Below are 18,933 nucleotides of genomic sequence, written 5' to 3' on the forward strand. Positions count from 1 at the left end.
TGCGAGTTAGGACACGGGGGCAGTGAGCACAGAGGGTGATGGGTGAGCGGGGCTGGGTGCGAGTTAGGACACAGGTCAGTGAGCACAGGGGGTGGTGGGTGAGTGGGACTGGGTGCGAGTTAGGACACGGGTCAGTGAGCATAGAGGGTGATGGGTGAGCGGGACTCGGTGCGAGTTAGGACACGGGGCAATGAGCACATGGGGTGATAGGTGAGCGGGACTCGGTGCGAGTTAGGACATGGGGCAGCCGAGTTTTGGATCACCTCTAGTTTACGACGGGTAGAATGTGGGAAGGAGTGAGAGAGAGAATCAGTGAATCATAAATATTTACAGCATGGAAGGACGACATTCCGGCCCATCGTGTCCACACCGGCCGACCAAGAGCTACCCAGCCTAATCCCACTTTCCAGCTCTGGGTCCGTAGCCCTGTAGGTTACGACACTTCAAGTGTACATCCAAGTACTTTTTAAATGTGGTGAGGGTTTCTGCCTCTACCACCCTTTCAGGCCGTGAGTTCCAGACCCCCACCACCCTCTGGGTGAAGACATTTCCCCTCAAATCCCCTCTAAACCTCCCCCCAATTACTTTAAATCTGTGCCCCCTGGTTATTGACCCCTCTGCTAAGGGGAAATAGGTCCTTCCTATCCACTCTATCCAGGCCCCTCATAATTTTATACACCTCAATTAAATCTCCCCTCAGCCTCCTCTGTTCCCAGGAAAACAACCCCAGCCTATCCAATCTTTCCTCGTGGCTAAAGTTTTCCAGTCCCGGCAACATCCTGGTAAATCTCCTCTGCACCCTCTCCAGTGCAATCACATCCTTCCTGTAATGTGGTGACCAGAACTGCACGCAGTACTCCAGCTGTGGCCTAACCAGTGTTGTGTACAGTTCGAGCGTAACCACAGGGCGGGGGTAAGGTGTGCATTTAATAAATTTGGTGAATTTACAGAGTGCCCTCCGAGGGTCAAACCGATGTGGCCGTGGGATTCATTATTTGTGGAAAATCCCAACTGGATCATCTTGTGTCCATTGCCGCATCTTGAGCCTAAAACCAGCGAAGGCAGGAACTGGGAAATGTCAGGATATCGCAGGAAGGATGTGATTGCACTGGAGAGGGTGCAGAGGAGATTTACCAGGATGTTGGCGGGACTGGAGAATTTTAGCGACGAGGAAAGATTGGATCGGCTGGGGTTGTTTTCTTTGGAACAGAGGAGGCTGAGGGGAGACCTCCATTCCTTCACCCAGAGGGTGGTGGGGGTCTGGAACTCACGGCCTGAAAGGGTGGTAGAGGCAGAAACCCTCACCACATTTAAAAGGTACTTGGATGTACACTTGAAGGGAGAGAGGGGAATGAGTGGGAGAGGGAATGGGAGAGAGAGGGGGAAGGAGTCAGCCAGAGGGGAATGGGAGAGAGCGTAATGGGAGAGAGCGAGACGGGGAGGGGAGCGAGATGGGAAGTCGAGAGAGGGAGGAGGCAGGGGAGAGAGAAAGGAAGGGGAGAGGGAGGGAGCAGGGGAGAATCTGAAAAGAAAGGCAAAAGAGTGAGAGAGAGGAGGGAGGAGAGAGACAGGGAAAGGGGAGAGAGAGGGAAAGGGGAGAGAGATGGGAAGTCGAGAGAGGGAGGAGGCAGGGGACAGAGAAAGGAAGGGGAGAGAGAGGGAGCAGGGGAGAATCTGAAAAGAAAGGCAAAAGAGGGAGAGAGAGGAGTGAGGGGAGGGAGCGGAAGGAGAGAGAGGGGAAGGGGAGAGAGAGAGGGAAAGGGGAGAGAGAGATGGAGAAAGTGAGATTGCGTGAAAGTGAGAGAGGAGTTAAAAAAAAATGTAGAACAGGTCGCGATCTGGAAAGCAGAGAGGCAGGCAAAGGTGTGAGGGGAGCCTGAAGTTCCATGGTCAATCTCAGAGCTGTTTAATATTTATAATCAATGCCCTTGTTAATTGAAATCCTGAGCTCATTTTGAGCAGTTTGCAGTGAGATTTGAACCCACGACCCCTGGTTTACTAAACCAGTGCTCTAACCCCTGAGCTATGGAACCAGCTGCCCTGGGCTGTGGGTCATTCCCCAGTTAGTGCTGTGTGTTTGAAGAATGAGGAGGGGTCAGTGAAACGCTCAGATTGTGTCTCATCCCCCAGACTCCTGCCTCTGTCTCTTCAATATTCGTCTCTCAACATCGATATATCGGGTCTTTCACGTAGTAAAACATCCCAAGGCAACTCAGTCACACTCTGCCTCAATCTCTCTGTCTCTCTGTCTCTCTATCTCTTTCTTTCTGTCTCTCACCTTCTCACTCTGTCCCTCGAGGGGAGAGGGTAGAGCGGGGGAAGAGGAGAGAGAGGGAGAAGGGGAGAGAGAGGGGGGATGGGAGAGATGGGGAGGGGGAGAGTCTGATGGGAAAGGGGAGAGCGAGAGCGAGGGAATGAAAGGGAGGATGGAGGGGAGTGGAGACTGTGGAGGGGAGAGAGAAGGTGAGGGAGAGGAGAGAGAGAGGAGGGGAGAAAATGAAAAGGGAGAGGGGAAGGAGTGAGCGAGAAGGGAATGGGAGAGAGAGAGGGAAGGCGAGAGCGAGAGAGGGGAGGGGAAAGAGAGGGAAGGGGAGAGAGAGTGGGGGGAAGGTGAAAGAGATGTTGAGAGGAGTGATGGGGAAGGAGTGAGAGAGAGAGGGGAAAGGGAGAGAAAGAGTGGGGAAGGAGAGGGAAAGAGAGGGGAAGGGAAAAGAGAAAGTTGGGAATGTGAAAGAGCGGGAGGGGAAGGGGAGAGAGTGGGAGAAGGGGGAAACCTGAAAAGAAATGGAAAAGAGAGAGAGAGAGAGGAGGGAGGGGACGAAAGAGAGGGAGGAAGGAGAGGGAAGCGGAGAGTGAAAAGCGGAGAGAGGAGGAAGGAGAGACAGTGAGGGGAGAGGGCTAGAGAGGGGAATGAGTGAGTGTAATGTCTGTAAGCTTGTAATGTTTGTCGCTCCACACTGTGGATGTGGACATATTGTGTACTGCAACTGCAGAGTTAATAATTAAACTGAACCAGGCAGATTTCCGGAGGCTTCCGAGAGAGGAGCTGTGTGTGCTGTGTTCTGTGAATATATCACAGTGAGAGACGGGGAAAGCGAGATAGTGGGAAAGGGAGAGAGGTAGGAAGGAGTGAGAGAGAGTTGGAAATGGGAGACAGGGAGGAAGAGAGAGCGGAAGGGGAGAGAGAGAGGGGGAGGGGAAAGAGAGGGAGGGGACAGAGAGAGGGGGAAGGAGAGAGATAGAGAGAGAGGAAAGGATGAGAGCGGGGAATAGGAGAGAGCGGAAGGGGAGAGAAAGAGATGGAAGGCGAGAGAGGAAGGGGAGAGAGAGAAGGGAAGAGGAGAGAGAGGGAGAATGGGAGAATCTGAAAAAAAAGGGAAAAGAGAGAGAGAGGAGGGAGGGGAGGGAAGAGAGGGCAGGGGAGAGTGGGGGATGGAAGAGGGCGAGAGATAGGAATGTGAGAGACGGGAAAAGCGAGAAAGCGGAAAAAAGATGTAAAACATGTCAAGCAGAGAGAGAGAGAATGTTGTGAGGGGAGCTTGTTGTTCCAGGGTCAGTCTCAGAGATGTTGAATAATTATAATTAAAGCCCTTGTTAATTCACAGTGAATTTAAATACTGAACTAATTTTGAGTAGGCCTCAGAGAGATTTGAACCCACGACCCCTGGTTTACTACACCAGTGCTCTAACCCCTGAGCTATGCAACCACCTGTTGTGGGCTGTGGGTCATTCCCCAGTTAGTGCTGTGTGTTTGAAGAATGAGGAGGGGTCAGTGAAACGCTCAGATTGTGTCTCATCCCCCAGACTCCTGCCTCCGTCTCTTCAATATTCACCTCTCAACATCGATATATCGGGTCTTTCACGTAGTAAAACATCCCAAGGCAACTCAGTCACACTCTGCCTCAATCTCTCAGTCTCTCTCAATCTCTCTGTGTCTCTGTGTATCTTTCTCAGTCTCTCTCTCTCTGTCTTTCTTTCTCACTCTCTCTCTGTCTCTCTATCACTTTGTCTCTCTGTCTCTCTCTCTCTCTCTCTCACTCACTCTCTCTCTGTTTCTCTCTCTTTTTCAGTCTCTCTCTCTGTCTCTCTATCACTTTCTTTCTGTCGCTCACTGTCTCTCGAGCTGGAAGGGGTTAGAGAGGGGGAAGGGGAAAGTCAGAAGGGAAAGGAGAGAGAGAGAGAGAGAGGGAGGGGAGAGATTGAGGAGTGAGTAGAGAGAGAGGAGCGGAGAGTGGGAAGGGGAGAAAGTGGGGCAAAGGAACAGGGAGAGGGAAGGAGTGAGTGAGGGGGGAAGGCGAGAGAGAGAGAGAGAGAGATGGAGAGAGGAGCGTGTCAGTAGTTGTTATTACATCGATAGTCCACTAGGTGGGGGTCTATTAGAGGAAGAGAGAGGGAACGGGAGAGTGAGGGGAAGCAGTGAGAGAGAGGGAAGGAGAGAGTGAGGGGAAGGAGTGAGAGAGAGGGAAGGGGAGAGTGAGGTGAAGGAGTGAGAGAGAGGGAAGGAGAGAATGAGAGGAAGGAGTGAGAGAGAGGGAAGGGGAGAGTGAGGGGAAGGAGTGAGAGAGAGGGAAGGGGAGAGTGAGAGGAAGGAGTGAGAGAGAGAGGGGAGCGGAAAGAGAGGGAAGGGGAGAGAGAGTGGGGGGAAGGTGAAAGAGTTGTTGAGAGGAGTGATGGGGAAGGAGTGAGAGAGAGCGAGGGGAAGCGGAGAGAAAGAGTGAGGAAGGAGAGGGAAAGAGAGGGGAAGGGAAAAGAGAAAGTTGGGAATGTGAAAGAGCGGGAGGGGAAGGGGAGAGGGTGGGAGCAGGGGGAAACCTGAAAAGAAATGGAAAAGAAAGAGAGAGAGAAGAGGGAAGGGAGGGAGGGGACGAAAGAGAGGGAGGAAGCAGAGGAAAGCGGAGAGTGAAAAGCGGAGAGAGGGGGACGGAGAGACAGTGAGGGGAGAGGGTTAGAGAGGGGAATGAGTGAGTGTAATGTCTGTAAGCTTGTAATGTCTGTAGCTCCACACTGTGAATGTGGACATATTGTGTACTGCAACTGCAGAGTTAATAATTAAACAGAATCAGGCAGATTTCCGGAGGCTTCCGAGAGAGCTGCCTGCCTTGTTAGGAGCTGTGTGTGCTGTGCTCTGTGAATATATCACAGTGAGAGACGGGGAAAGCGAGATAGTGGGAAAGGGAGAGAGGTAGGAAGGAGTGAGAGAGAGTTGGAAATGGGAGACAGGGAGGAAGAGAGAGCGGAAGGGGGGAGAGAGAGGGGGAGGGGAAAGAGAGGGAGGGGACAGAGAGAGGGGGAAGGAGAGAGATAGAGAGAGAGGAAAGGATAAGAGAGTGGAATAGGAGAGAGCGGAAGGGGAGAGAGAGAAGGGAAGAGGAGAGAGGGAGGGATAGAGAGAGAAAGGAAGGGGAGAGAGAGGGAGAATGGGAGAATCTGAAAAAAAAGGGAAAAGAGAGAGAGAGGAGGGAGGGGAGGGAAGAGAGAGCAGGGGAGAGTGGGGGATGGAAGAGGGCGAGAGATGGGAATGTGAGAGACGGGAAAAGCGAGAAAGCGGAAAAAAGATGTAAAATATGTCAAGCAGAGAGTGAGAGAATGTTGTGAGGGGAGCCTGTTGTTGCAGGGTCAGTCTCAGAGATGTTGAATATTTATAATTAAAGCCCTTGTTAATTGACAGTGAATTTAAATACTGAACTAATTTTGAGTAGGCCCCAGTGAGATTTGAACCCATGATCCCTGGTTTACTAGACCAGTGCTCTAACCCCTGAGCTATGGAACCACCAGCCCTGGGCTGTGGGTCATTCCCCAGTTAGTGCTGTGTGTTTGAAGAATGAGGAGGGGTCAGTGAAACGCTCAGATTGTGTCTCATCCCCCAGACTCCTGCCTCCGTCTCTTCAATATTCGCCTCTCAACATCGATATATCGGGTCTTTCACGTAGTAAAACATCCCAAGGCAACTCAGTCACACTCTGTCCCAATCTCTCTGTCTCTCTGTCTCTGTCTCTTTCTTTCTGTCTCTCACCTTCTCACTATGTCCCTCGAAGGGAGAGGGTAGAGCGGGAGAAGGGGAGAGAGAGGGAGAAGGGGAGAGAGAGGGGGGATGGGAGAGATGGGGAGGGGGAGAGTCTGATGGGAAAGGGGAGAGCGAGTGCGAGGGAATGAAAGGGAGGATGGAGGGGAGTGGAGACTGTGGAGGGGATAGAGAAGGTGAGTGAGAGGAGAGAGAGAGGTGGGGAGAAAATAAAAAGGGAGAGGGGAAGGAGTGAGCGAGAAGGGAATGGGAGAGAGAGAGGGAAGGAGTGAGCGAGAGAGGGGAGGGGAAAGAGAGGGAAGGGGAGAGAGAGTGGGGGGAAGGTGAAAGAGATGTTGAGAGGAGTGATGGGGAAGGAGTGAGAGAGAGAGAGGGGAAGGGGAGAGAAAGAGTGGGGAAGGAGAGGGAAAGAGAGGGGAAGGGAAAAGAGAAAGTTGGGAATGTGAAAGAGCGGGAGGGGAAGGGGAGAGAGTGGGAGCAGGGGGAAACCTGAAAAGAAATGGAAAAGAGAGAGAGAGGAGGGAGGGGACGAAAGAGAGGGAGGAAGGAGAGGGAAGCGGAGAGTGAAAAGCGGAGAGAGGGGGAAGGAGAGACAGTGAGGGGAGAGGGTTAGAGAGGGGAATGAGTGAGTGTAATGTCTGTAAGCTTGTAATGTTTGTCGCTCCACACTGTGGATGTGGACATATTGTGTACTGCAACTGCAGAGTTAATAATTAAACTGAACCAGGCAGATTTCCGGAGGCTTCCGAGAGAGGAGCTGTGTGTGCTGTGCTCTGTGAATATATCACAGTGAGAGACGGGGAAAGCGAGATAGTGGGAAAGGGAGAGAGGTAGGAAGGAGTGAGAGAGAGTTGGAAATGGGAGACAGGGAGGAAGAGAGAGCGGAAGGGGAGAGAGAGAGGGGGAGGGGAAAGAGAGGGAGGGGACAGAGAGAGGGGGAAGGAGAGAGATAGAGAGAGAGGAAAGGATGAGAGCGGGGAATAGGAGAGAGCGGAAGGGGAGAGAAAGAGATGGAAGGCGAGAGAGGAAGGGGAGAGAGAGAAGGGAAGAGGAGAGAGAGGGAGAATGGGAGAATCTGAAAAAAAAGGGAAAAGAGAGAGAGAGGAGGGAGGGGAGGGAAGAGAGGGCAGGGGAGAGTGGGGGATGGAAGAGGGCGAGAGATGGGAATGTGAGAGACGGGAAAAGCGAGAAAGCGGAAAAAAGATGTAAAACATGTCAAGCAGAGAGAGAGAGAATGTTGTGAGGGGAGCTTGTTGTTCCAGGGTCAGTCTCAGAGATGTTGAATAATTATAATTAAAGCCCTTGTTAATTCACAGTGAATTTAAATACTGAACTAATTTTGAGTAGGCCTCAGAGAGATTTGAACCCACGACCCCTGGTTTACTACACCAGTGCTCTAACCCCTGAGCTATGCAACCACCTGTTGTGGGCTGTGGGTCATTCCCCAGTTAGTGCTGTGTGTTTGAAGAATGAGGAGGGGTCAGTGAAACGCTCAGATTGTGTCTCATCCCCCAGACTCCTGCCTCCGTCTCTTCAATATTCACTTCTCAACATCGATATATCGGGTCTTTCACGTAGTAAAACATCCCAAGGCAACTCAGTCACAATCTGCCCCAATCTCTCAGTCTCTCTCAATCTCTCTGTGTCTCTGTGTATCTTTCTCAGTCTCTCTCTCTCTGTCTTTCTTTCTCACTCTCTCTCTGTCTCTCTATCACTTTGTCTCTCTGTCTCTCTCTCTCTCTCTCTCACTCACTCTCTCTCTGTTTCTCTCTCTTTTTCAGTCTCTCTCTCTGTCTCTCTATCACTTTCTTTCTGTCGCTCACTGTCTCTCGAGCTGGAAGGGGTTAGAGAGGGGGAAGGGGAAAGTCAGAAGGGAAAGGAGAGAGAGAGAGAGAGAGGGAGGGGAGAGATTGAGGAGTGAGTAGAGAGAGAGGAGCGGAGAGTGGGAAGGGGAGAAAGTGGGGCAAAGGAACAGGGAGAGGGAAGGAGTGAGTGAGGGGGGAAGGCGAGAGAGAGAGAGAGAGAGATGGAGAGAGGAGCGTGTCAGTAGTTGTTATTACATCGATAGTCCACTAGGTGGGGGTCTATTAGAGGAAGAGAGAGGGAACGGGAGAGTGAGGGGAAGCAGTGAGAGAGAGGGAAGGGGAGAGTGAGGGGAAGGAGTGAGAGAGAGGGAAGGGGAGAGTGAGGTGAAGGAGTGAGAGAGAGGGAAGGGGAGAGTGAGGGGAAGGAGTGAGAGAGAGGGAAGGGGAGAGTGAGGTGAAGGAGTGAGAGAGAGGGAAGGAGAGAATGAGAGGAAGGAGTGAGAGAGAGGGAAGGGGAGAGTGAGGGGAAGGAGTGAGAGAGAGGGATGGGGAGAGTGAGAGGAAGGAGTGAGAGAGAGGGAAGGGGAGAGTGAGGGGAAGGAGTGAGAGAGAGGGAAGGGGAGAGTGAGAGGAAGGAGTGAGAGAGAGTGGGGAGCGGAAAGAGAGGGAAGGGGAGAGAGAGTGGGGGGAAGGTGAAAGAGTTGTTGAGAGGAGTGATGGGGAAGGAGTGAGAGAGAGAGAGGGGAAGCGGAGAGAAAGAGTGGGGAAGGAGAGGGAAAGAGAGGGGAAGGGAAAAGAGAAAGTTGGGAATGTGAAAGAGCGGGAGGGGAAGGGGAGAGGGTGGGAGCAGGGGGAAACCTGAAAAGAAATGGAAAAGAAAGAGAGAGAGAAGAGGGAAGGGAGGGAGGGGACGAAAGAGAGGGAGGAAGCAGAGGAAAGCGGAGAGTGAAAAGCGGAGAGAGGGGGACGGAGAGACAGTGAGGGGAGAGGGTTAGAGAGGGGAATGAGTGAGTGTAATGTCTGTAAGCTTGTAATGTTTGTCGCTCCACACTGTGAATGTGGACATATTGTGTACTGCAACTGCAGAGTTAATAATTAAACTGAACCAGGCAGATTTCCGGAGGCTTCCGAGAGAGCTGCCTGCCTTGTTAGGAGCTGTGTGTGCTGTGCTCTGTGAATATATCACAGTGAGAGACGGGGAAAGCGAGATAGTGGGAAAGGGAGAGAGGTAGGAAGGAGTGAGAGAGAGTTGGAAATGGGAGACAGGGAGGAAGAGAGAGTGGAAGGGGGGAGAGAGAGGGGGAGGGGAAAGAGAGGGAGGGGACAGAGAGAGGGGGAAGGAGAGAGATAGAGAGAGAGGAAAGGATAAGAGAGTGGAATAGGAGAGAGCGGAAGGGGAGAGAAAGAGATGGAAGGCGAGAGAGGAAGGGGAGATGGAAGGCGAGAGAGGAAGGGGAGAGAGAGAAGGGAAGAGGAGAGAGGGAGGGATAGAGAGAGAAAGGAAGGGGAGAGAGAGGGAGAATGGGAGAATCTGAAAAAAAAGGGAAAAGAGAGAGAGAGGAGGGAGGGGAGGGAAGAGAGAGCAGGGGAGAGTGGGGGATGGAAGAGGGCGAGAGATGGGAATGTGAGAGACGGGAAAAGCGAGAAAGCGGAAAAAAGATGTAAAATATGTCAAGCAGAGAGAGAGAGAATGTTGTGAGGGGAGCCTGTTGTTGCAGGGTCAGTCTCAGAGATGTTGAATATTTATAATTAAAGCCCTTGTTAATTGACAGTGAATTTAAATACTGAACTAATTTTGAGTAGGCCCCAGTGAGATTTGAACCCATGACCCCTGGTTTACTAGACCAGTGCTCTAACCCCTGAGCTATGGGTCATTCCCCAGTTAGTGCTTTGTGTTTGAAGAATGAGGAGGGGTCAGTGAAACGCTCAGATTGTGTCTCATCCCCCAGACTCCTGCCTCCGTCTCTTCAATATTCACCTCTCAACATCGATATATCGGGTCTTTCACGTAGTAAAACATCCCAAGGCAACTCAGTCACACTCTGCCTCAATCTCTCTGTCTCTCTGTGTCTCTGTGTATCTTTCTCAGTCTCTCTCTCTCTCTCTCTGTCTTCCTTTCTCACTCTCTCTCTGCCTCAATCTCTCTGTGTCTCTGTGTATTTTTCTCAGTCTCTCTCTCTCTGTCTTTCTTTCTCACTCTCTCTCTGTCTCTCAATCACTTTGTCTCTCTGTCTCTCTCTCTCTCTCTCTCACTCACTCTCTCTCTGTTTCTCTCTCTTTTTCAGTCTCTCTCCCTGTCTCTCTATCACTTTCTCTCTGTCGCTCACTGTCTCTCGAGCCGGAAGGGGTTAGAGAGGGGGAAGAGGAAAGTCAGAAGGGAAAGGAGAGAGAGAGAGAGAGAGAGGGAGGGGAGAGATTGAGGAGTGAGTAGAGAGAGGAGCGGAGAGTGGGAAGGGGAGAAAGTGAGGGAAAGGAACAGGGAGAGGGAAGGACTGAGTGAGGGGGAAGGCGAGAGAGAGAGAGAGAGAGATGAAGAGAGAGGAGCGTGTCGGTAGTTGTTATTACATCGATAGTCCACTAGGTGGGGGTCTATTAGAGGAAGAGAGAGGGAAGGGGAGAGTGAGGGGAAGGAGTGAGAGAGAGGGAAGGGGAGAGTGAGGGGAAGGAGTGAGAGAGAGGGAAGGGGAGAGTGAGGGGAAGGAGTGAGAGAGAGGGAAGGGGAGAGTGAGGGGAAGGAGTGAGAGAGAGGGAAGGGGAGAGTGAGAGGAAGGAGTGAGAGAGAGGGAAGGGGAGAGTGAGGGGAAGGAGTGAGAGAGAGGGAAGGGGAGAGTGAGAGGAAGGAGTGAGAGAAAGGGAAGAGGTGAGTGAAGGAAAGGAGTGAGAGAGAAGGAAAGGGAGAGTGAGGGGAAGGAGTGAGAGAGAGGTAAGGGGAGAGTGAGGGGAAGGAGTGAGAGAGAGAGAAGCAGAGAGTGGGGGAAGGAGTGAGAGAGAGGGAAGGGGAGAGTGAGGGGAAGGAGAGAGAGAGAGGGAAGGGGAGAGTGAGGGGAAGGAGTGAGAGAGAGGGAAGGGGAGAGTGAAGGGAAGGTGTGAGAGAGAAGGAAGGGGAGAGTGAGGGGAAGGAGTGAGAGAGAGGGAAGGGGAGAGTGAGGGGAAGGAGTGAGAGAGAGGGAAGAGGAGAGTGAGGGGAAGGAGTGAGAGAGAGGGAGGAGGAGAGTGAGGGGAAGGAGTGAGAGAGAGACGGGGAAGAGGAGAGACAGAGGGAACAACAACAATAATGTGTATTTATATAGTGCCTTTAACGTAGTGAAACGTCCCAAGGTGCTCCACAGGAGGATTATGGGATAAAAATTTGACACCGAACCACAAAAGTAGAAATTAGCGCAGGTGAAGAGGTTGGTTTTAAGGAGCATCTTGAAGGAGGAAAGAGAGGTAGAGAGGTGGAGAGGTTTAGGGAGGGAGTTCTAGAGCTTGGGGCCCAGACAACAGAAGGCAAGGCCACCGATGGTGGAGCGATTATAATCAGGGATGGTCAAGAGTGCAGAATTAGAGGAGTGCAGACATCTCGGGGGGTTGTGGGGCTGGAGGGAATTACAGAGATAGTGAGGGGTGTCGGGCTGGAGGAGGTTACAGAGATAGGGAGGGGTGTAGGGCCCATGGAGGGATTTGTATACAAGGAAGAGAATTTTGAAATCGAGGCGTTGCTTAACCGGGAGCCAATGTAGGTCAGCGAGCACAGGGGGTGATGGGTGAGTGGGACTCGGTGCGAGTTAGGACACGGGGTCAGTGAGCACAGGGGGTGATGGGTGAGTGGGACTGGGTGTGAGTTTGGACACAGGGTCAGTGAGCACAGTGGGTGATGGGTGAGTGGGACTCGGTTTGAGTTAGGACACGGGGGCAGCGAGCACAGGGGGTGATGGGTGAGTGGGACTCGGTGCGAGTTAGGACACGGGGCAGTGAGCACAGGGGGTGATGGGTGAGCGGGACTCGGTGCGAGTTAGGACACGGGGGCAGCGAGCACAGGGGGTGATGGGTGAGTGGGACTGGGTGTGAGTTAGGACACGGGGGCAGTGAGCACAGGGGGTGATGGGTGAGTGGGACTCGGTGCGAGTTAGGACACGGGGCAGTGAGCACAGTGGGTGATGGGTGAGTGGGACTCGGTGCGAGTTAGGACATGGGGCAGCCAAATTTTGGATCACCTCTAGTTTACGACGGGTAGAATGTGGGAAGGAGTGAGAGAGAGAATCAGAGAATCATGAACATTTACAGCACGGGGAGGAGGCCATTCGGCCCATCGTGTCCGCACCGGCCGACCAAGAGCTACCCAGCCTAATCCCACTTTCCAGCTCTCGGTCCGTAGCCCTGTAGGATACGACACTTCAAGTGTACATCCAAGTACTTTTTAAATGTGGTGAGGGTTTCTGCCTCTACCACCCTTTCAGGCCGTGAGTTCCAGACCCCCACCATCCTCTGGGTGAAGACATTTCCCCTCAAATCCCCTCTAAACCTCCCCCCAATTACTTTAAATCTGTGCCCCCTGGTTATTGACCTCTCTGCTAAGGGGAAATAGGTCCTTCCTATCCACTCTATCCAGGCCCCTCATAATTTTATACACCTCAATTAAATCTTCCCTCAGCCTCCTCTGTTCCGAGGAAAACAACCCCAGCCTATCCAATCTTTCCTCATGGCTAAAGTTTTCCAGTCCCGGCAACATCCTGGTAAATCTCCTCTGCACCCTCTCCAGTGCAATCACATCCTTCCTGTAATGTGGTGACCAGAACTGCACGCAGTACTCCAGCTGTGGCCTAACCAGTGTTGTGTACAGTTCGAGCGTAACCACAGGGCGGGGGTAAGGTGTGCATTTAATAAATTTGGTGAATTTACAGAGTGCCCTCCGAGGGTCAAACCGATGTGGCCGTGGGATTCATTATTTGTGGAAAATCCCAACTGGATCATCTTGTGTCCATTGCCGCATCTTGAGCCTAAAACCAGCGAAGGCAGGAACTGGGAAATGTCAGGATATCGCAGGAAGGATGTGATTGTACTGGAGAGGGTGCAGAGGAGATTTACCAGGATGTTGGCGGGACTGGAGAATTTTAGCGACGAGGGAAGATTGGATCGGCTGGGGTTGTTTTCTTTGGAACAGAGGAGGCTGAGGGGAGACCTCCATTCCTTCACCCAGAGGGTGGTGGGGGTCTGGAACTCACGGCCTGAAAGGGTGGTAGAGGCAGAAACCCTCACCACATTTAAAAGGTACTTGGATGTGCACTTGAAGTGCCGTAAGCTACAGGGCTACGCACCGAGAGCTGGAAAGTGGGATCAGGCTGGGATCATATCATCATCATCGGCAGTCCCTCGGAATCGAGGAAGACTTGCTCCCACTCGTAACATGAGTCCTGAGGTGACTGAAATGGTCACCTTCCGTGCTGTAAGTTTCTATGAGTCGGTGATATATCGGTGTCTCTGAGACTGGATGTGGAAAAGGTGGGATACAGACTGGGGGTGGGAAGTGAAAGTACTGTGGGCAGATTATAAAGTGCGGAGTGAGTGGTTCCTGTTGATGGTGTCGGCCTGTCGCCGATTGACGGTCAATTCAGTAACAGAAGCCAAAATTGAATAGGCCCCAGTGAGATTTGGTGCAAAGGTAAAGCGGAGGGACGCTGAGAAGTCCAGGAACCCACTGCGTTCCAATAAGTTGTTTGCAACTGTGGAACCCATGTGAGCGTTCTTTCGCGGCCAATGATGTACTATCATATGGGGTCGGGGGTACGTTAAAACAAGCCAAAGTAGCGGGTGAACACCAACCGGTCGTATATGTATCTGACAAAGTACTTGTAGCAAGTGATGTGTTACCACACGAGGTCGGGAGTGTTGTACACCAAACCAAAGTAGCGGGCGAGCCCCAACCGGTTGTACATGTATCCTGTAAGTTACCCAAGGCAGTAGCCTGCGTTCATGGGGCAAAAGAGAGGCACCAACGAGGGTCCCAATATGTGCCCGAGTCAGACAAGCTGCCCATCCCACAGTTTTGGGAGAGCAGAGGCAGCATTATCAAGGCTTTGTTTGGAATATGTCTAACACTGTGTGTGCTCTGTAACATGATCCGCCACGGGCCAGGCACTGAGAATGGCGCTGATGCCCTCAGTTGACCAACCTTGCCCACCCCCCGGGGTGGAAACGGCGCAGCCCACAGACCTGCTCGTTGTTACGGAAGTGCGAGAAAGCGATGGGTCCACCGTAAGGGCCCCCTCAGTTTAGGCCCTGGACCAGCCAGGGTCCCACATTACCGCCTGCTCACGGCGAACCGCCAGACGGGAGTGTTGCAGCTTATCCGTCGCAAAGACGTAATGCTCATCCCATCAGATTGCCCCCGCCCCCTGTGGGGCAAACCCTGCAACGTGTTACAAAGAAAGGCAGGGAGGCTACACACAGTCGGTGGTGCGGGAACCTCCGTACTACGGCCCAGGATCCACGGGGGACCACACGGCCTCCCGCTACCACTGAAAGTCTCAGGGCCGTATCGGCCCATCCTGGGCTCTCCAGGCCTTAGGGCCAGCGACAATAGTCCGCAGCGGGCAGCCCAGATCACCAAGCCGAGCACCACACGTGTCGCGGTAGACTCCCTACAGACCCCGGCTGTCCCGGGTTGCTACGCAGTCACCGGACAGAGTCGCTCAGGACCGAGCCTTCCGCCTGCTATCAGCAGAGAATGCACCACGATCGTACGGCCCCCCTCCACGCCACATCAGAATAAGTGACGTGGACAATATTCAGGGCCCCCAGATGGGGCCGAGAGCACTGTGTGAGACAAAGAGGGGAATGGAGTGTGTGTGTGTGTGTGATGAAAATGGAGTGTTTGGTTGTGAAACCATGTACTGAGCAAACGCAGAAAGCGTTTGGACCAGACCAGACTGCAAACTATCGATAAGCAGGCCACCATTGTGAAAGGACCTGGCCACGTCTGTCCCATCACACCAGGCACTCGGCCGGGCAGCAACGTTCCGACCAACTCACCCAGGCCAGGAATTCAAATCAGGTGATCGACCCGGGGACACAGGGCGTCATATCGCCTCAACTTGCAAATAACTGGTACATGAGCCTTTGGAGGGGGCGGGGGGGGGGAGTGATGTTATGTATGCACCTAAACCTCACCAATATGTCAGACTTGCCACTAGGGGGCACACCTGTGGGAGGCCTAAGGGTCACTTGTGCACCCTGGGACAAGCAGGTACATAAGGTGATCCACCATGCTGCTTCCCCACTCTGGGGTCTCAATAAAGAGACCAAGGTCACAATAGTTTCAGCTCACGATACAGTCCCGTGGATTTATTCTGAACATAACAGTGATGGGGAGGGCAGAGAAAGATTTGGAAGGGGAAGAGAGAGTGTGAGGGAGACAAGGAGAGGAGAGGGGAGCCTGTTGTTCCAGGGTCGGTCTCAGAGCTGGTTTATATTTATAATTAAAGCCCTTGTTAATTGACGGTGAATTTAATAAATAAGCTGATCTTGAGTAGGCCCCAGTGAGATTTGAACTCACGACGCCTGGTTTACTAGACCAGTGCTCTAACCCCTGAGCTATGGAGCCACCTGCTCTGGGAAAGACAGGGGAAGGAGCAGGAAAGAGAGGGGAAGGGAAAAGAGAGAGTGGAAGGAGTGAGAGAGAGGGGGAAGGGGAGACAGAGAAGGAAGGAGTGAGAGAGAGGGGGAAGGAGGGGGAAGAGGAAGAGAGGGAGGGAAAGGAGTGAGAGGGGTAAAGGGGAGAGAGTGTGTGGAAGGGAGGGAGAGAGTGTGGAAGGGAGGGAGAGAGTAGAAGGAGTGAGAAAGGGAGGGGAGGGGAAGAGAGGGGAGGAGGAGTGAGAGAGAGAGGGGAAGTGGAGAGAGAGTGGAAGGAGTGAGAGAGGGGGAAGGGGAGAGAGATGGGGATAGGAGAAATAGGAACGAGAAAGAGAGGGAGAAGGGGAGAATCTGAAAAGAAAGGGAAAAGGGAGAGACAGAGGAGGTAGGGGTGGAGAGAGAGGGGAGGAGAGAGGGAAAGGGAGAGTGAAAAGGCAGAACGGGAGGGGGAGAGAGGGTGGAGAGAGTGGGTAGGGGTATGAGGGGGAGGGGAGAGAGAGGGAAGATAGAGGAGGAAGGAGAGAGAGGGAAGGAGTGCGCGGTGAATAAAAGTGAGAGAGAAGGGGAGAGAGGGGAAGTGGAGAGTGAGAAAAGGGAAGGGTTAGAGAGAGGCGGGAAGGGGAAGGTGATCGTGGAGGAGTGGGAAAGAGAAGTGAAGGGGAAAGGGAGAGAGAAAGAGTGGCGAGGGGAAAGAGAGGGGACGGAGAGAGAGAGAGTGAAAGGGTGGGGGAGAGAGGGGGAGGGGAGTCTGTGAGGGACGGGGAAAGTTCAATAGCGGGAAAAAGATGCAGAACGGGAAGGGAGAGCGATATCACTGGAGACAAAAGGAGATTGTTGCTCCAGGGTCAGTCTCAAAGCTGTTTAATAGCCTTGTTAATTGAGGGTGAATTTAAATATTGAGTTAACTTTGAGGAGGCCCCATTGAGATTTGAACTCATGACCGCTGGTTTACAAGACCAGTGCTCTAACCCCTGAGCTATGGAGCCTCCTGTTTGAGGAGTTACAGGGGAAGGAACAGGAAAGAGAGGGGAAGGGAAAAGAGAGCGTGGAAGGAGTGAGAGAGATGGGGAAGGGGAAAGAGAGGAAGGGGAGAGAGAGGAAGACGGAGTGAGAGAGAGAGGAATGGGAGAGAAGGAGAGGGGGAGGGGAGAGACGGGAAGGGGAGAGAGATGGGAAGACGAGAGAGGGAGGGGGCAGGGGAGAGAGAAAGGAAGGGGAGACAGAGAGGGCGAAGGGGAGAATCGGAAAAGAATGGTAAAGAGAGAGAGTGGAGGGAGGGGAGGGACGAGAGTGGAAGGGGAGAGGGAGAGTGAAAGGGAGAGTGAAAAAGCAGAGGGGGAAGGGGAGAGAGGGGGGAGAGAGGGGGAGGGGAGAGAGAGGCAAGATAGAGGAGGGAGGAGAGAGAGGGGAAGGAGTGGGGGGAGAATGACAGTAGAGAGGAAAGGGGAGAGAGAGAGAGGGAGGGGAAGGGGAGTGAGCGAGGGGAATGGTAATGTGGGAGGGGAAGGGGAGAGAGAGAGGGGGAGGGGGAAAGAGTGGGGATGAAGAGATAGAGTTAAGGGGGGGAGAGAGAGCGGAAGGACTGAGAGAGGGAAGGGGAGAGAGAAGAATAGATGGTTCTGTTGTGTATCTGTAAAGCATGCACTCCCATCTTCCGCCACCAGGAAGCACATCCCCTGAAGTCCCAAGGGATCCCAGCATCCCTTGGGAGCACTGTGTATAAGCCGGGCCCTAAGGCCTGTTCCTCACTCTGGAGTGTCTTAATAAAGACTGAGGTCACTGTTACTTTAACCTCCCTGTGTGCAGTCTCATCTGTGTTAGGAACACAACAGGTTCATTCTCTGGTTACCAACCAGTAACTAGTGGTGTGCCGCAGGGATCAGTGCTGGGACCCTAACTATTTACAATCTATATTAACCACTTGGAAGAAGGGACTGAGTGTAACGTAGACAAGTTTGCTGACGATACAAAGATGGGAGGAAAAGCAATGTGTGAGGAGGACACAAAAAATCTGCAAAGGGACATAGACAGGCTAAGTGAGTGGGCAAAAATTTGTCAGATGGAGTATAATGTTGGAAAGTGTGAGGTCATGCACTTGGGCAGAAAAAAATCAAAGGGCAAGTTATTATTTAAATGGAGAACGATCGCAAAGTGCCGCAGTACAGCGGGACCTGGGGGTTACTTGTGCATGAAACACAAAAGGTTAGTATGCAGGTACAGCAAGTGATCAGGAAGGCCAATGGTATCTTGGCCTTTATTGCAAAGGGGATGGAGTATAAAAGCAGGGAAGTCTTGCTACAGTTATACAGGGTATTGGTGAGGCCACACCTGGAGTACTGCGTGCAGTTTTGGTCTCCATATTTACGAAAGGATATACTTGCTTTGGAGGCAGTTCAGAGAAGGTTCACTCGGTTTATTCCGGGGATGAGGGGGGTTGACTTATGAGGAAAGGTTGAGGAGGTTGGGCCTCTACTCATTGGAATTCAGAAGAAGGAGAGGTGATCTTATCGAAACGTATAAGATTATGAGGGGGCTTGACAAGGTGGATGCAGAGAGGATGTTTCCACTGATGGGGGAGACTAGAACTAGGAGGCATGGTCTTAGAATAAGGGGCCGCCCATTTAAAACTGAGATGAGGAGGAATTTCTTCTCTCAGAGGGTTGTAAATCTGTGGAATTCGCTGCCTCAGAGAGCTGTGGAAGCTGGGACATTGAATACATTTAAGACAGAGATAGACAGTTTCTTAACCGACAAGGGAATAAAGGGGCGGGCAGGGAAGTGGAGCTGAGTCCATGATGGTATTAAATGGCGGAGTAGGCTCGATGGGCCGTATGACCTACTCCTGCTCCTATTTCTTATGTTCTTATGTTTTTATCGTAGAATCTGAAAAGAAAGGGAGAAGAGACACAGAGAGTGGGTAGGGGAGAGGGTGACAGAGAGGAATGAGTGAGAGACTGGGGAAAAAAGGTTACAATGGGAAGGGAGGAGAGAGTGTAAGAGACGGGGAAGTGTAGACAGGGAGCCTGTTGTTTCAGGGTCGGTCTTTGAGCTGTTCAATTTTTATAATTAAAGTCCTTGTTAATTGACAGTGAACTTAAATACTGAGCTAATTTTGAGTAGGTCCCAGTGAGATTTGAACCCACGACCCCTGGTTTACTAGACCAGTGCTCTAACCCCTGAGCTATGGAGCCACCTGCTTTGTGAAAAGACAAGGGGAAGGAGCAGGAAAGGGAGGGGAAGGGAAAAGAGAGAATGGAAGGAGTGAGAGAGAGGGGGAAGGGGAGAGTAAGAGATGGAAGGGGAGAGGGGGGAAGGGGAGAGAGATGGGAAGGCAAGAGAGGGAGGAGGCAAGGGAGAGAGAAAGGAAGGGGAGAGAGAGGGAGAACGGGAGATTCTGAAAAGAAAGGGAAAAGAGAGCGAGAGAGGAAGGAGGGGAGGGAGGGAAGTGGAGAGTGAAAAGGCGAGGGGAAGGGGAGAGAGGGTGGAGAGACTGGG

At 52.4% G+C, this 18,933-nt stretch overlaps 4 non-coding genes across 4 annotated transcripts; all 4 read right to left on the bottom strand.

Annotated features, from left to right (window-relative positions):
• Positions 1-5,697: 5,697 nt before the first annotated feature.
• On the bottom strand, positions 5,698-5,770 carry trnat-agu (transfer RNA threonine (anticodon AGU)). The gene has a single exon. It is a non-coding gene; the product is annotated as a tRNA-Thr (tRNA).
• Positions 5,771-15,336: 9,566 nt separating this feature from the next.
• On the bottom strand, positions 15,337-15,409 carry trnat-agu (transfer RNA threonine (anticodon AGU)). The gene has a single exon. It is a non-coding gene; the product is annotated as a tRNA-Thr (tRNA).
• A 942-nt stretch (positions 15,410-16,351) lies between these two features.
• trnat-ugu (transfer RNA threonine (anticodon UGU)) lies at positions 16,352-16,424 on the bottom strand. The gene has a single exon. It is a non-coding gene; the product is annotated as a tRNA-Thr (tRNA).
• Positions 16,425-18,556: 2,132 nt separating this feature from the next.
• On the bottom strand, positions 18,557-18,629 carry trnat-agu (transfer RNA threonine (anticodon AGU)). Its single transcript has one exon. It is a non-coding gene; the product is annotated as a tRNA-Thr (tRNA).
• Positions 18,630-18,933: the final 304 nt, after the last annotated feature.

The sequence above is a fragment of the Pristiophorus japonicus genome, unplaced genomic scaffold (assembly GCF_044704955.1).
Source record: "Pristiophorus japonicus isolate sPriJap1 unplaced genomic scaffold, sPriJap1.hap1 HAP1_SCAFFOLD_288, whole genome shotgun sequence".
Lineage (NCBI taxonomy): Eukaryota > Metazoa > Chordata > Chondrichthyes > Pristiophoridae > Pristiophorus > Pristiophorus japonicus.